Genomic DNA, 19,486 nt, shown 5'->3' with positions numbered 1-19,486 from the left:
TTGGTCTGTAACCCCATTGGTGCGTAACCCCATTGGTCTGTAACTCCATTGGCCTGTAACCCCATTGGTGCGTAACCCCATTGGTGCGTAACCCCATTGGTCTGTAACCCCATTGGTGCGTAACCCCATTGGTCTGTAACCCCATTGGTGCGTAACCCCATTGGTCTGTAACCCTATTGGTGCGTAACCCCATTGGTCTGTAACCCCATTGGTGCGTAACCCCATTGGTCTGTAACCCCATTGGTGCGTAACCCCATTGGTGCGTAACCCCATTGGTCTGTAACCCCATTGGTGCGTAACCCCATTGGTCTGTAACCCTATTGGTGCGTAACCCCATTGGTCTGTAACCCCATTGGTGCGTAACCCCATTGGTCTGTAACCCCATTGGTGCGTAACCCCATTGGTGCGTAACCCCATTGGTGCGTAACCCCATTGGTGCGTAACCCCATTGGTCTGTAACCCCATTGGTGCGTAACCCCATTGGTGCGTAACCCCATTGGTGCGTAACCCCATTGGTGCGTAACCCCATTGGTCTGTAACCCCATTGGTGCGTAGGGTTAATTCCTTTCCCGCTAGCGACCCCGGGTTCACTTCCCTGCTCTGCCATTCGCTACAAAATAAATACAGCCGTAGCAGGAACACAGTGGAATAGAGACCTTGACCCCCCCCCCCTCTCTCTCTCTCTCTCTCTGGGTGTTGAGAACAATGAGAGTCTCAGTCTCTGCTTTTACCTGAGTAACATTGAGCCAGAGACCTCTGTAACGTTACTTAGGAGACACACACACATTGACTCACACCCCCGCCCCCCCCCCGCCCAGCCATCCTTAACGACAAAGTCACATGGTAACAGAGTGACCAATGAAAAGGCTGCTGTTACTAAAACTCTGGATAGCTGCTGCCTTGGTTCTACTTCAAAATGTCTTCCTCTAGGACCCACAACACAAGTCACATGGTAACAGAGTGACCAATGAAAAGGCTGCTGTTACTAAAACTCTGGATAGCTGCTGCCTTGGTTCTACTTCAAAATGTCTTCCTCTAGGACCCACAACACAAGTCACATGGTAACAGAGTGACCAATGAAAAGGCTGCTGTTACTAAAACTCTGGATAGCTGCTGCCTTGGTTCTATTTCAAAATGTCCCTCAACACAACATTAGTGACATCGCCAAAGACGGGACGATTTGGCCTATGCCCTACACACTGTAGGGTGCTTCTTTAGTGGATAGGGGGCCATTTGGGACCAAGGACGTAGTCAACAACAGTCGTGATGCCAAAAACACAGAGTCAGAAAACCATGAGACACATATGTATTATAGTGATCAACTGTCAAAACGGCCTGATGGTAAAACACTGAACAAACACTGAACTAACACTGAACTAAAACACTGAAGAAATATTGAACTTGTCACGCCTTGGTCATTGTATCTTGTGTTTTTGTTATATGTTTGGGTAGGCCAGGGTGTGACATGGGTTTATATGTTGTATTTCGTATTGGGGTTTGTATTAATTGGGAGTGTGTATTATTAGGGGTGTGTCTAGTTAGGCTTGGCTGCCTGAGGCGATTCCTAATTGGAGTCAGCTGATTCTCGTTGTCTCGGATTGGGAACCGTATTTAGGCAGCCTGAGTGCGCGTTGTATTTCGTGGGTGATTGTACCTGTCTTAGTGTTAGTCACCAGATAGGCTGTATTAGTTTCACTCGTTTGTTGTTTTTGTATTTTCAGTTATTTCATGTACCGCATTATTCTTCATTAAAAGTCATGAGTAACATACACGCTGCATTTCGGTCTGACTCTACAAACAACAGACGAAGTTCATTACAGAACTAAAACACTGAACTAACACTGAACTAAAACACTCAACTAAAACACTGAAGGAACACTGAACTAAAACACTGAACTAACACTGAACTAACACTGAACTAAAACACTGAACTAAAACACTGAACTAACACTGAACTAACACACTGAACTAAAACACTGAACTAAAACACTGAACTAAAACACTGAACTAAAACACTGAACTAACACTGAACTAAAACACTGAACTAAAACACTGAACTAACACTGAACTCAAACACTGAACTAAAACACTGAACTAACACTGAACTAAAACACTGAACTAAAACTGAACTAACACTGAACTAACACTGAACTAAAACACTGAACTAAAACACTGAACTAACACTGAACTAACACTGAACTAACACTGAAATAAAACACTGAACTAAAACACTGAAATAACTGAAAACACTGAACTAAAACACTGAACTAAAACACTGAACTAACACTGAACTAAAACACTGAACTAACACTGAACTAAAACACTGAACTAACACTGAACTAACACTGAACTAAAACACTGAACTAAAACACTGAACTAAAACACTGAACTAAAACACTGAACTAACACTGAACTAAAACACTGAACTAACACTGAACTAAAACACTGAACTAACACTGAACTAAAACACTGAACTAAAACACTGAACTAACACTGAACTAAAACACTGAACTAACACTGAACTAACACACTGAACTAAAACACTGAACTAACACTGAACTAACACTGAACTAACACTGAACTAAAACACTGAACTAAAACACTGAACTAAAACACTGAACTAACACTGAACTAAAACACTGAACTAACACTGAACTAAAACACTGAACTAAAACACTGAACTAAAACACTGAACTAACACTGAACTAAAACACTGAACTAACACTGAACTAAAACACTGAACTAAAACACTGAACTAACACTGAACTAACACACTGAACTAAAACACTGAACTAAAACACTGAACTAAAACACTGAACTAACACTGAACTAAAACACTGAACTAAAACACTGAACTAACACTGAACTAAAACACTGAACTAACACTGAACTAACACTGAACTAAAACACTGAACTAAAACACTGAACTAAAACACTGAACTAACACTGAACTAACACTGAACTAAAACACTGAACTAACACTGAACTAACACTGAACTAAAACCCTGAACTAAAACACTGAACTAAAACACTGAAGAAACACTGAACTAAAACACTGAACTAACACTGAACTAAAACACTGAACTAACACTGAACTAACACTGAACTAAAACACTGAACTAAAACACTGAACTAACACTGAAGAAACACTGAACTAACACTGAACTAAAACACTGAACTAAAACACTGAAGAAACACTGAAATAAAACACTGAACTAACACTGAACTAAAACACTGAAGAAACACTGAACTAAAACACTGAACTAACACTGAACTAAAACACTGAAGAAACACTGAACTAAAACACTGAACTAACACTGAACTAAAACACTGAAGAAACACTGAACTAAAACACTGAACTAAAACACTGAACTAAAACACTGAACTAACACTGAACTAAAACACTGAACTAAAACACTGAACTAAAACACTGAACTAACACTGAACTAAAACACTGAACTAAAACACTGAACTAAAACACTGAACTAACACTGAACTAAAACACTGAACTAACACTGAACTAACACTGAACTAACACTGAACTAAAACACTGAACTAAAACACTGAACTAAACACTGAACTAACAAAACACTGAACTAAAACACTGAACTAAAACACTGAACTAACACTGAACTAACACTGAACACTGAACTAAAACACTGAACTAAAACACTGAACTAAAACAAACTAAAACACTGAACTAAAACACTGAACTAAAACACTGAACTAAAACACTGAACTAAAACACTGAACTACAAACACTGAACTAAAACACTGAACTAAAACACTGAACTAAAACACTGAACTAAAACACTGAACTAAAACACTGAACTAAAACACTGAACTAAAACACTGAACTAACACTGAACTAAAACACTGAACTAAAACACTGAACTAAAACACTGAACTAACACTGAACTGAACTAACACTGAACTAAAACACTGAACTAAAACACTGAACTAACACTGAACTAAAACACTGAACTAACTAACACTGAACTAAAACACTGAACTAAAACACTGAACTAAAACACTGAACTAAAACACTGAACTAAAACACTGAACTAACACTGAACTAAAACACTGAACTGAACTAAAACACTGAACTAAAACACTGAACTGAACTAACTAAAACACTGAACTAAAACACTGAACACTGAACTAAAACACTGAACTAAAACACTGAACTAAAACACTGAACTAACACTGAACTGAACACTGAAAACACTGAACTAAAACACTGAACTAAACTGAACTAAAACACTGAACTAAAACACTGAACTAAAACACTGAACTAAAACACTGAACTAAAACACTGAACTAAAACACTGAACTAACACTGAACTAAAACACTGAACTAAAACACTGAACTAAAACACTGAACTAAAACACTGAACTAAAACACTGAACTAAAACTGAACTAAAACACTGAACTAAAACACTGAACTAAAACACTGAACTAAAACACTGAACTAACACACTGAACTAAAACACTGAACTAAAACACTGAACTAAAACACTGAACTAAAACACTGAACTAAAACACTGAACTAAAACACTGAACTAAAACACTGAACTAAAACACTGAACTAAAACACTGAACTAACACTGAACTAAAACACTGAACACTGAACTAAAACACTGAACACTGAACTAAAACACTGAACTAAAACACTGAACTAAAACACTGAACTAAAACACTGAACTAAAACACTGAACTAAAACACTGAACTAACACTGAACTAAAACACTGAACTAACACACTGAACTAAAACACTGAACTAAAACACTGAACTAAAACACTGAACTAAAACACTGAACTAAAACACTGAACTAAAACACTGAACTAAAACACTGAACTAAAACACTGAACTAAAACACTGAACTAACACTGAACTAACACTGAACTAACACACTGAACTAAAACACTGAACTAAAACACTGAACTAAAACACTGAACTAAAACACTGAACTAACACTGAACTAAAACACTGAACTAAAACACTGAACTAAAACACTGAACTAACACTGAACTAAAACACTGAACTAACACTGAACTAAAACACTGAACTAAAACACTGAACTAAAACACTGAACTAACACTGAACTAAAACACTGAACTAACACTGAACTAAAACACTGAACTAAAACACTGAACTAACACTGAACTAACACTGAACTAAAACACTGAACTAAAACACTGAACTAAAACACTGAACTAAAACACTGAACTAAAACACTGAACTAACACACTGAACTAAAACACTGAACTAAAACACTGAACTAAAACACTGAACTAACACTGAACTAAAACACTGAACTAAAACACTGAACTAAAACACTGAACTAAAACACTGAACTAAAACACTGAACTAAAAAACACTGAACTAAAACACTGAACTAAAACACTGAACTAACACTGAACTAAAACACTGAACTAAAACACTGAACTAAAACACTGAACTAAACTGAACTAAAACACTGAACTAAAACACTGAACTAAAACACTGAACTAAAACACTGAACTAACACTGAACTAAAACACTGAACTAACACTGAACTAAAACACTGAACTAAAACACTGAACTAAAACACTGAACTAACACTGAACTAACACACTGAACTAAAACACTGAACTAAAACACTGAACTAAAACACTGAACTAAAACACTGAACTAACACTGAACTAAAACACTGAACTAAAACACTGAACTAAAACACTGAACTAACACTGAACTAAAACACTGAACTAAAACACTGAACTAAAACACTGAACTAAAACACTGAACTAAAACACTGAACTAAAACACTGAACTAAAACACTGAACTAAAACACTGAACTAAAACACTGAACTAAAACACTGAACTAACACTGAACTAAAACACTGAACTAAAACACTGAACTAAAACACTGAACTAAAACACTGAACTAAAACACTGAACTAAAACACTGAACTAAAACACTGAACTAAAACACTGAACTAACACTGAACTAAAACACTGAACTAAAACACTGAACTAAAACACTGAACTAAAACACTGAACTAAACTGAACACTGAACTAAAACTGAACACACTGAACTAAAACACTGAACTAAAACACTAAAACACTGAACTAAAACACTGAACTAACACTGAACTAAAACACTGAACTAAACACTGAACTAACACTGAACTAAAACACTGAACTAAAACACTGAACTAAAACACTGAACTAAAACACTGAACTAAAACACTGAACTAAAACACTGAACTAAAACACTGAACTAACACTGAACTAAAACACTGAACTAACTGAACTAAAACACTGAACTAAAACACTGAACTAAAACACTGAACTAAAACACTGAACTAACACTGAACTAAAACACTGAACTAAAACACTGAACTAAAACACTGAACTAACACTGAACTAAAACACTGAACTAAAACACTGAACTAAAACACTGAACTAAAACACTGAACTAACACTGAACTAAAACACTGAACTAAAACACTGAACTAACACTGAACTAAAACACTGAACTAAAACACTGAACTAAAACACTGAACTAAAACACTGAACTAAAACACTGAACTAAAACACTGAACTAACACTGAACTAAAACACTGAACTAAAACACTGAACTAAAACACTGAACTAAAACACTGAACTAAAACACTGAACTAAAACACTGAACTAAAACACTGAACTAAAACACTGAACTAACACTGAACTAAAACACTGAACTAACACTGAACTAAAACACTGAACTAAAACACTGAACTAAAACACTGAACTAACACTGAACTAAAACACTGAACTAAAACACTGAACTAAAACACTGAACTAACACTGAACTAAAACACTGAACTAAAACACTGAACTAACACTGAACTAACAACACTGAACTAAAACACTGAACTAAAACACTGAACTAACACTGAACTAACACTGAACTAACACTGAACTAAAACACTGAACTAACACACTGAACTAAAACACTGAACTAACACTGAACTAAAACACTGAACTAAAACACTGAACTAACACTGAACTAAAACACTGAACTAACACTGAACTAAAACACTGAACTAACACTGAACTAAAACACTGAACTAAAACACTGAACTAAAACACTGAACTAAAACACTGAACTAAAACACTGAACTAAAACACTGAACTAACACTGAACTAAAACACTGAACTAAAACACTGAACTAAAACACTGAACTAACACTGAACTAAAACACTGAACTAAAACACTGAACTAAAACACTGAACTAACACTGAACAACACTGAACTGAACTAACACACTGAACTAACACTGAACTAACACACTGAACTAAAACACTGAACTAAACACTGAACTAAAACACTGAACTAAAACACTGAACTAAAACACTGAACTAAAACACTGAACTAAAACACTGAACTAAAACACTGAACTAAAAACACTGAACTAAAACTGAACTAAAACACTGAACTAACACTGAACTAAAACACTGAACTAAACTAACACTGAACTAAAACACTGAACTAACACTGAACTAAAACACTGAACTAACACTGAACTAAAACACTGAACTAAAACACTGAACTAACACTGAACTAAAACACTGAACTAAAACACTGAACTAACACTGAACTAAAACACTGAACTAAAACACTGAACTAAAACACTGAACTAACACTGAACTAACACTGAACTAAAACACTGAACTAAAACACTGAACTAAACACTGAACTAAAACACTGAACTAACACTGAACACTAAAAAACACTGAACTAACACTGAACTAAAACACTGAACTAACACTGAACTAAAACACTGAACTAAAAACTGAACTAAAACACTGAACTAAAACACTGAACTAACACTGAACTAAAACACTGAACTAAAACACTGAACTAAAACACTGAACTAAAACACTGAACTAACACTGAACTAAAACACTGAACTAAAACACTGAACTAAAACACTGAACTAAACACTGAACTAAAACACTGAACTAAAACACTAAAACACTGAACTAAAACACTGAACTAAAACACTGAACTAACACTGAACTAAAACACTGAACTAAAACACTGAACTAAAACACTGAACTAAAACACTGAACTAAAACACTGAACTAAAACACTGAACTAAAACACTGAACTAAAACACTGAACTAAAACACTGAACTAACACTGAACTAAAACACTGAACTAAAACACTGAACTAAAACACTGAACTAAAACACTGAACTAAAACACTGAACTAACACTGAACTAAAACACTGAACTAAAACACTGAACTAAAACTGAACTAAAACACTGAACTAAAACACTGAACTAAAACACTGAACTAACACTGAACTAACACTGAACTAAAACACTGAACTAAACACTGAACTAAAACACTGAACTAAAACACTGAACTAAAACACTGAACTAAAACACTGAACTAACACTGAACTAAAAACACTGAACTAAAACACTGAACTAAACTGAACACTGAACTAACACTGAACAAAACACTGAACTAACACTGAACTAAAACACTGAACTAACACTGAACTACAACACTGAACTAACACTGAACTAAAACACTGAACTAACACTGAACTAACACTGAACTAAAACACTGAACTAACACACTGAACTAAAACACTGAACTAACACTGAACTAAAACACTGAACTAAAACACTGAACTAACACTGAACTAAAACACTGAACTAAAACACTGAACTAAAACACTGAACTAACACTGAACTAAAACACTGAACTAAAACACTGAACTAAAACACTGAACTAACACTGAACTAAAACACTGAACTAAAACACTGAACTAAAACACTGAACTAACACTGAACTAAAACACTGAACTAAAACACTGAACTAACACTGAACTAAAACACTGAACTAAAACTGAACTAACACTGAACTAACACTGAACTAAAACACTGAACTAAAACACTGAACTAACACTGAACTAACACTGAACTAAAACACTGAACTAAAACACTGAACTAAAACACTGAACTAAAACACTGAACTAAAACACTGAACTAAAACACTGAACTAAAACACTGAACTAAAACACTGAACTAAAACACTGAACTAACACACTGAACTAACACTGAACTAACACTGAACTAAAACACTGAACTAAAACACTGAACTAAAACACTGAACTAACACACTGAACTAAAACACTGAACTAAAACACTGAACTAAAACACTGAACTAAAACACTGAACTAACACTGAACTAAAACACTGAACTAACACTGAACTAAAACACTGAACTAACACTGAACTAACACTGAACTAACACTGAACTAAAACACTGAACTAAAACACTGAACTAAAACACTGAACTAACACTGAACTAACACTGAACTAAAACACTGAACTAACACTGAACTACAACACTGAACTAACACTGAACTAAAACACTGAACTAACACTGAACTAACACTGAACTAAAACACTGAACTAAAACACTGAACTAAAACACTGAACTAACACTGAACTAAAACACTGAACTAAAACACTGAACTAAAACACTGAACTAAAACACTGAACTAAAACACTGAACTAACACTGAACTAAAACACTGAACTAAAACACTGAACTAACACTGAACTAAAACACTGAACTAAAACACTGAACTAAAACACTGAACTAACACTGAACTAAAACACTGAACTAAAACACTGAACTAAAACACTGAACTAAAACACTGAACTAAAACACTGAACTAAAACACTGAACTAAAACACTGAACTAAAACACTGAACTAAAAACACTGAACTAAAACACTGAACTAACACTGAACTAACAAACACACTGAACTAAAACACTGAACTAACACTGAACTAAAACACTGAACTAACACTGAACTAACACTGAACTAAAACACTGAACTAACACACTGAACTAAAACACTGAACTAACACTGAACTAAAACACTGAACTAAAACACTGAACTAACACTGAACTAAAACACTGAACTAAAACACTGAACTAAAACACTGAACTAACACTGAACTAAAACACTGAACTAAAACACTGAACTAACACTGAACTAAAACACTGAACTAAAACACTGAACTAAAACACTGAACTAAAACACTGAACTAAAACACTGAACTAACACTGAACTAAAACACTGAACTAACACTGAACTAAAACACTGAACTAACACTGAACTAACACTGAACTAAAACACTGAACTAAAACACTGAACTAACACTGAACTAAAACACTGAACTAACACACTGAACTAACACTGAACTAACACTGAACTAAAACACTGAACTAACACACTGAAGAAACACTGAACTAAAACACTGAAGAAACACTGAACTAAAACACTGAACTAACACTGAACTAAAACACTGAACTAACACTGAACTAACACTGAACTAAAACACTGAACTAAAACACTGAACTAACACTGAACTAAAACACTGAAGAAACACTGAACTAACACTGAACTAAAACACTGAACTAACACTGAACTAAAACACTGAAGAAACACTGAACTAAAACACTGAAGAAACACTGAACTAAAACACTGAACTAACACTGAACTAAAACACTGAACTAACACTGAACTAAAACACTGAACTAACACACTGAACTAACACTGAACTAAAACACTGAACTAACACTGAACTAACACTGAACTAAAACACTGAACTAACACACTGAACTAACACTGAACTAACACTGAACTAAAACACTGAACTAAAACACTGAACTAACACTGAACTAAAACACTGAACTAAAACACTGAACTAAAACACTGAACTAAAACACTGAACTAACACTGAACTAAAACACTGAACTAAAACACTGAAGAAACACTGAACTAAAACACTGAACTAAAACACTGAACTAAAACACTGAACTAAAACACTGAACTAACACACTGAACTAACACTGAACTAAAACACTGAACTAAAACACTGAACTAACACTGAACTAAAACACTGAACTAAAACACTGAACTAAAACACTGAACTAACACACTGAACTAAAACACTGAACTAAAACACTGAACTAACACTGAACTAACACTGAACTAAAACACTGAACTAACACACTGAACTAACACTGAACTAACACTGAACTAAAACACTGAACTAAAACACTGAACTAACACTGAACTAACACTGAACTAAAACACTGAACTAAAACACTGAACTAACACTGAACTAAAACACTGAACTAAAACACTGAACTAAAACACTGAAGAAACACTGAACTAACACTGAACTAACACTGAACTAAAACACTGAACTAACACTGAACTAAAACACTGAACTAACACTGAACTAAAACACTGAACTAAAACACTGAACTAAAACACTGAACAAACACTGAACTAAAACACTGAACTAAAACACTGAACTAACACTGAACTAAAACACTGAACTAACACTGAACTAAAACACTGAACTAACACTGAACTAAAACACTGAACTAAAACACTGAACTAACACACTGAACTAAAACACTGAACTAACACTGAACTAACACTGAACTAAAACACTGAACTAACACACTGAACTAAAACACTGAACTAAAACACTGAACTAACACTGAACTAACACTGAACTAACACTGAAGGAACACTGAACTAACACTGAACTAAAACACTGAACTAACACTGAAGGAACACTGAACTAACACTGAACTAAAACACTGAACTAACACTGAAGGAACACTGAACTAACACTGAACTAAAACACTGAAGAAACACTGAACTAAAACACTGAACTAACACTGAAGGAACACTGAACTAAAACACTGAACTAAAACACTGAACTAAAACACTGAACTAACACTGAACTAACACTGAACTAAAACACTGAACTAACACACTGAACTAAAACACTGAACTAAAACACTGAACTAACACTGAACTAACACTGAACTAACACTGAAGGAACACTGAACTAACACTGAACTAAAACACTGAACTAACACTGAAGGAACACTGAACTAACACTGAACTAAAACACTGAAGAAACACTGAACTAAAACACTGAACTAACACTGAAGGAACACTGAACTAAAACACTGAACTAAAACACTGAACTAAAACACTGAACTAGCACTGAACTAAAACACTGAACTAACACTGAACTAAAACACTGAACTAAAACACTGAACTAAAACACTGAACTAAAACACTGAACTAACACTGAACTAACACTGAACTAAAACACTGAACTAGCACTGAACTAAAACACTGAACTAAAACACTGAACTAACACTGAACTAAAACACTGAACTAAAACACTGAAGAAACACTGAACTAAAACACTGAACTAACACTGAACTAACACTGAACTAACACTGAACTAAAACACTGAACTAAAACACTGAACTAAAACACTGAACTAACACACTGAAGGAACACTGAACTAACACTGAACTAAAACACTGAACTAAAACACTGAAGAAACACTGAAATAAAACAATGAACTAAAACACTGAACTAACACTGAACTCAACCCTGAACTAAGAATGGCTGAACCAAAACACTAATGATCAGGTAGGAGGAGAAGGAAGAGCACTGAACTAACACTGAACTAAAACACTGAACTAAAACACTGAACTAAAACACTGAAGAGAGACACTGAAGAGAACACTGAACTAAGACTGAACTAAAAGAGAGAACAGAGAGACTGAACAGAGAAGAGAGAGAACAGAGAGACAGAGAACTAAGACTGAACTAAAACAGAGAACTAAAACAGAGAAGAGAGAACAGAGAAGAAACAATGAACAGAAAACACTGAACTAAAACAGAGAGAGATAAGAGAGAACCACATAACAGAGATCAGAGAGAGAGAGAGAGAGAGAGAGAGAGAGAGAGAGAGAGAGAGAGAGAGAGAGAGAGAGAGAGAGAGAGAGAGAGAGAGAGAGAGAGAGAGAGAGAGAGAGAGAGAGAGAGAGAGAGAGAGAGAGAGAGAGAGAGAGAGAGAGAGAGAGAGAGAGAGAGAGAGAGAGAGAGAGAGAGAGAGAGAGAGAGAGAGAGAGACAGAGAGAGAGAGAGAGAGAGAGAGAGAGAGAGAGAGAGAGAGAGAGAGAGAGAGAGAGAGAGGGACAGAGAGAGGAGAGAGAGACAGAGAGAGAGAGAGAGAGAGAGAGAGAGAGAGAGAGAGAGAGAGAGAGAGAGAGAGAGAGAGAGAGAGAGAGAGAGAGAGAGAGAGAGAGGACAGAGAGAGGAGAGAGAGACAGAGAGAGAGAGAGAGAGAGAGAGAGAGAGAGAGAGAGAGAGAGAGAGAGAGAGAGGAAAGGATTTGAACGTAAAAGACAGATACCCTGTTTTCTTTCCACCGTTCCACAGCTCCTTAGTGTGTGTCAGCGCTCTGCCTCCATGAGAGACAGGTCACAGTAGGGAGGAGAGCAGAGAGGCTACTGACACACACCGGACCTGAGCAACAACAGGGCTGAGGCAGGTGGAGCTAAGGTGGAGAGCAGTAACACACACACACACACACACACACACACACACACACACACACACACACACACACACACACACACACACACACACACACACACACACACACACACACACACACACACACACACACACACACACACACACACACACACACACACACACACACACTAAAGCACCTGTTTCACCCACCAATCTCTGACTCAGTATAACTAATGTGAAGGGAGGAACTGGCATTTAGGAGAGGAGACTAAAGGGAACTGTAGTTTTTAGGAAGGTTTTCATGTTTCAGTTTGTAGTTTTTAGCCAAGTTTAGATTTTACAATTGCCCCCCTCCCCCATCTCCTCCTACAAAAGGACCTAGTAAGTCATGTGTCATGTGTGTGTGTGTGTGTGTGTGTGTGTGTGTGTGTGTGTGTGTGTGTGTGTGTGTGTGTGTGTGTGTGTGTGTGTGTGTGTGTGTGTGTGTGTGTGTGTGTGTGTGTGTGTGTGTGTGTGTGTGTGTGTGTGTGTGTGTGTGTGTGTAACAACGGTAAATGCGTTCCCAGCACGGCCCAAGCTAAGTAAACAGCACACACCTTAGTGAGTAGCTAAGAGAGAGAGAGAGAGAGAGAGAGAGAGAGAGAGAGAGAGAGAGAGAGAGAGAGAGAGAGAGAGAGAGAGAGAGAGAGAGAGAGAGAGAGAGAGAGAGAGAGAGAGAGAGAGAGGGAGAGAGAGAGAGAGAGAGAGAGAGAGAGGGAGAAGAGAGAGAGAGAGAGAGAGAGAGAGAGAGAGAGAGAGAGAGAGAGAGAGAGAGAGAGAGAGAGAGAGAGAGGGAAAGAGAGAGGGGGAGAGAGAGGAGAGAGAGAGAGAGAGAGAGATACAGGGAGAAAGAGAGAGAGAGAGAGAGAGAGAGAGAGAGAGAGAGAGAGAGAGAGAGAGAGAGAGAGAGAGAGAGAGAGAGAGAGAGAGAGAGAGAGAGAGAGAGAGAGAGAGAGAGAGAGAGAGAGAGAGAGAAAGAGACAGAGAGAGAGAGAGAGAGAGAGAGAGAGAGAGAGAGAGAGAGAGAGAGAGGAAAGAGAGAGAGAGAGAGGGAAAAAGAGAGAGAGAGATACAGGGAAAAAGAGAGGAGGGAGAGAGAGAGGGAGTGAGAGAGTCAAGAGAAGAGACTAAAGAGAGTTTCCAAGGACTATCGAAACTAAACAGGCTCCTTCTCGATCAATGACTGGGGAGTGGTGGCCTAGAACATACAGCCTTGAGGAGAGAGGGCGAGAGAGAGAGAGAGAGTCAAGAGAAGAGACTAAAGAGAGTTTCAAGGACTATCGAAACTAAACAGGCTCCTTCTCGCATCAATGACTGGGGGAGTGGTGGCCTATTAACATACAGCCTTGAGAGAGAGAGAGAGAGAGAGAGAGAGAGAGAGAGAGAGAGACAGATCTCAGCTTCTCTGTCAAATCTAAAAAATTAAAATTAACAACAGTAACAAATGGTCTGATGAAGAATGCAAAAACATAAGAAAGAAATAGAGAAAACTATCCAACTAAAACCCCAGAAAACCTGAGTCTACGCCTTCACTTCCAGAACCCACTGGATTCCAGAACCCACTGGATTCCAGAACCCACTGGATTCCAGAACCCACTGGATTCCAGAACCCACTAGGTTCTCTAATTACATTGAATGAGCTACAGGACAAAATACAAACCCTCCAACCCAAAAAGGCCTGTGGTGTCGATGGTATCCTCAATGAAATGATCAAATATATAGACAACAAATTCCAAATGGCTATACTTAAACTCTTTAACATCAATGAATCCTTAGCTCTGTTATCTTCCCCATCATTTGGAACCAAGGACTGATCGCCCCAATCCACAAAAGTGGAGACAAATTTGACCCCAATAACTACCGTGGGATATGCGTCAACAGTAACCTTGGGAAAATCCTCTGCATTATCATTAACAGCAGACTCGTACATTTCCTCAATGAAAATAATATACTGAGAAAATGTCAAATTGGCTTTTTACTAAATTACCGTACGGCAGACCACGTATTCACCCTGCGCACCCTAATTGACAACCAAACAAACCTAAACAAAGGCAGAGTCTTCTCATGCTTAGTCAATTTAAAAAAAAAAAGCTTTCGACTCAATTAGTCACGAGGGTCTGCTATACAAACTGATGGAAAGTGGTGTTGGGGGTAAAACATACGACATTATAAAATCCATGTACACAAACAACAAGTGTGCGGTTAAAATTGGAAAAATACACACATTTCTTCACACAGGGTTGTGGGGTGAGACAGGGATGCAGCTTAAGCCCCATCCTCTTCAACATATATATCAACGAACAGTCTGCAGCACCCGGCCTCCCCCTACTAGAATCTGAAGTCAAATGTCTACTGTTTGCTGATGATCAGGTGCTTCTGTCACCAACCAAGGAGGGCCGACAGCAGCACCTAGATTTTCTGCACAGATTCTGTCAGACCTGGGCCCTGACAGTAAATCTCAGTAAGACCAAAATAATGGTGTTCCAAAAAAGGTCCAGTTGCCAGGACCACAAATACAATTTCCATCTAGACACTGTTGTCCTAGAGCACACAAAAAACTATACATACCTTGGCCTAAACATCAGCGCCACAGGTAACTTCCACAAAGCTGTGAACGATCTGAGAGACAAGGCAAGAAGGGCATTCTATGCCATCAAAAGAAACATAAATTTCAACATACCAATTAGGATTTGGCTAAAAATACTTGAATCAGCCATAGAGCCCATTGCCCTTTATGGTTGTGAGGTCTGGGGTCCGCTCACCAAACAAGAATTCACAAAATGGGAAAAACACCAAATTGAGACTCTGCACGCAGAATTCTGCAAAAAAATATCCTCAGTTTACAATGGACACGTAAAACACCAAATAATGCATTCAGAGCAGAATTAGGCCGATACCTGCTAATGATCAAAATCCAGAAAAGAGCCGTTAAATTCTACAACCACCTTAAAGGAAGCGATTCCCAAACCTTCCATAACAAAGCCATCACCTACAGAGAGATGAACCTGGAGAAGAGTCCCCTAAGCAAGCTGGTCCTGGGGCTCTGTTCACAAACACAAACAGACCCCACAGAGCCCCAGGACAGCAACACAATTAGACCCAACCAAATCATGAGAAAACAAAAAGATAATTACTTGACACATTGGAAAGAATTAACAAAAAAACAGAGAAAACTAGAATGCTATTTGGCCCTAAACAGAGAGTACACAGCGGCAGAATACCTGACCACTGTGACTGACCCAAACAAGCTTTGAGGAAAGCTTTGACTATGTACAAACTCAGCGAGCAGAGCCTTGCTAATGAGAAAGGTCGCCATAGGCAGACATGGCTCTCAGGAGAAGACAGGCTATGTGCTCACTGCCCACAAAATGAGGTGGAAACCGAGCTGCACTTCCTAACCTCCTGTCAAATGTATGACCATATTAGAGACACATATTTCCCTCAGATTACACAGATCCACAAAGAATTCAAAAACAAACCCAATCTTGATAAACTCCCATATCTACTGGGTGAAATACCACAGTGTGACATCACAGCAGCCAGATTTGTGACCTGTTGCCACGAGAAAAGGGCAACCAGTGAAGAACAAACACCATTGTAAATACAACCCATATTTATGCTTATTTATTTCCCCTTTGGTACTTTTTTGCACATCGTTACAAGATACATTAAATAAATAATAAGTATGGGGATGAGGTAGTTGGATGGGCTATGTACAGATTGGCTATGTAGAGGTGCATCGTTACAACACCGTATATAATGGAGTGATAAAGGACAGAAGATGTAGAGACACTGGGGTGCAAAGGAGCAAGATAAATAAAATAAATAATAAGTATGGGGATGGGCTATGTAGAGGTGCAGTGATAATGTTAATTTTTCTACCGAGGTACTTTAACTATTTGCACATCGTTACAACACTGTATATATTCATCATGACAGATATGTTGATATAACTATAATATTATGACTATAATGATTGTATGGGGATGAGGTAGTTGGATGGGCTATTTACAGATTGGCTATGTAGAGGTGCATCGTTACAACACTGTATATATTCATCATGACAGATATGTTGATATAACTATAATATTATAACTATAATGATTGTCAAAGCCTTAGAAACATCCCATGACCATTCATTCCCTGTCGTACTTACATTGTATATAACTGACCAGTACATAATGGACCATCCATGTTCCCTCACTGTCCTGAAATGATGTACCACTGTCCTGTCCTGTCCTGTCCTGTCCTGTCCTGTCCTGTCCTGTCCTGTCCTGTCCTGTCCTGTCCTGTCCTGTACTGTCCTTACTGAAATAATGTACCACTGTCCTGTCCTGTCCTGTCCTGTCCTGTACTGTCCTTACTGAAATGATGTACCACTGTCCTGTCCTTACTGAAATGATGTACCACTGTCCTGTCCTGTCCTGTCCTGTCCTGTCCTGTCCTGTCCTGTCCTTACTGAAATGATGTACCACTGTCCTGTCCTGTCCTGTCCTGTCCTGTCCTGTCCTTACTGAAATGATGTACCACTGTCCTGTCCTGTCCTGTCCTGTCCTTACTGAAATGATGTACCACTGTCCTGTCCTGTCCTGTCCTGTCCTGTCCTGTCCTGTCCTGACTGAAATGATGTACCACTGTCCTGTCCTGTCCTGTCCTGTCCTGTCCTTACTGAAATGATGTACCACTGTCCTGTCCTGTCCTGTACTGTCCTTACTGAAATAATGTACCACTGTCCTGTCCTGTCCTGTCCTTACTGAAATGATGTACCACTGTCCTGTCCTGTCCTGTCCTGTCCTTACTGAAATGATGTACCACTGTCCTGTCCTGTCCTGTCCTGTCCTGTACTGTCCTTACTGAAATGATGTACCACTGTCCTGTCCTGTCCTGTCCTGTCCTTACTGAAATGATGTACCACTGTCCTGTCCTGTCCTGTCCTGTCCTGTCCTGTCCTGACTGAAATGATGTACCACTGTCCTGTCCTGTCCTGTCCTGTCCTGTCCTGTACTGTACTGTACTGTCCTGTCCTTACTGAAATGATGTACCACTGTCCTGTCCTGTCCTGTCCTGTCCTTACTGAAATTATGTACCACTGTCCTGTCCTGTACTGTCCTGTCCTGTCCTGTCCTGACTGAAATGATGTACCACTGTCCTGTCCTGTCCTGTCCTGTCCTGTCCTGACTGAAATGATGTACCACTGTCCTGTCCTGTCCTGTCCTGACTGAAATGATGTACCACTGTCCTGTCCTGTCCTGTCCTGTCCTGTCCTGTCCTGACTGAAATGATGTACCACTGTCCTGTCCTGTCCTGTCCTGTCCTGTCCTGTCCTGTCCTGTCCTTACTGAAATGATGTACCACTGTCCTGTCCTGTCCTGTCCTGTCCTGTCCTGTACTGTCCTTACTGAAATAATGTACCACTGTCCTGTCCTGTCCTGTACTGTCCTGTCCTTACTGAAATAATGTACCACTGTCCTGTCCTGTCCTGTCCTGTCCTGTCCTGTCCTTACTGAAATGATGTACCACTGTCCTGTCCTGTCCTGTCCTGTCCTGACTGAAATGATGTACCACTGTCCTGTCCTGTCCTGTACTGTACTGTACTGTACTGTACTGTACTGTCCTTACTGAAATGATGTACCACTGTCCTGTTCTGTCCTGTCCTGTCCTTACTGAAATTATGTACCACTGTCCTGTCCTGTCTGTCCTGTCCTGTCCTGTCCTGTCCTGTCCTGACTGAAATGATGTACCACTGTCCTGTCCTGTCCTGTCCTGTCCTGTCCTGTCCTGACTGAAATGATGTACCACTGTCCTGTCCTGTCCTGTCCTTACTGAAATTATGTACCACTGTCCTGTCCTGTCCTGTCCTGTCCTGACTGAAATGATGTACCACTGTCCTGTCCTGTCCTGTCCTGTCCTTACTGAAATGATGTACCACTGTCCTGTCCTGTCCTGTCCTGTCCTGACTGAAATGATGTACCACTGTCCTGTCCTGTCCTGTCCTGTCCTGACTGAAATGATGTAC

At 38.6% G+C, this 19,486-nt stretch overlaps 1 protein-coding gene across 11 annotated transcripts in view; it reads right to left on the bottom strand.

The window, feature by feature from the left end:
- The window catches only part of LOC124020223 (RNA-binding protein 47-like), an 82,562-nt gene that overhangs the window by 26,896 nt on the left and 36,180 nt on the right, over positions 1-19,486 (bottom strand). The window contains exon 1 of one of the 11 annotated variants that reach the window (XM_046335583.1): positions 13,307-13,385. The exons of 9 other annotated variants lie outside the window; for them this stretch is intronic. The gene's annotated coding sequence lies outside the window, so the exon portion shown is untranslated. Of the gene's footprint in view, positions 1-13,306; positions 13,386-19,486 lie in introns of those variants that run through there. One more of the 11 variants, XM_046335590.1, reaches the window with a different exon arrangement.

Source organism: Oncorhynchus gorbuscha, unplaced genomic scaffold (genome assembly GCF_021184085.1).
Source record: "Oncorhynchus gorbuscha isolate QuinsamMale2020 ecotype Even-year unplaced genomic scaffold, OgorEven_v1.0 Un_scaffold_772, whole genome shotgun sequence".
In the NCBI taxonomy this organism is placed as follows: Eukaryota; Metazoa; Chordata; class Actinopteri; order Salmoniformes; family Salmonidae; genus Oncorhynchus; species Oncorhynchus gorbuscha.
Note: the sequence above shows the minus strand (reverse complement) of the source record. Positions and strands in the feature narration are given on the sequence as shown.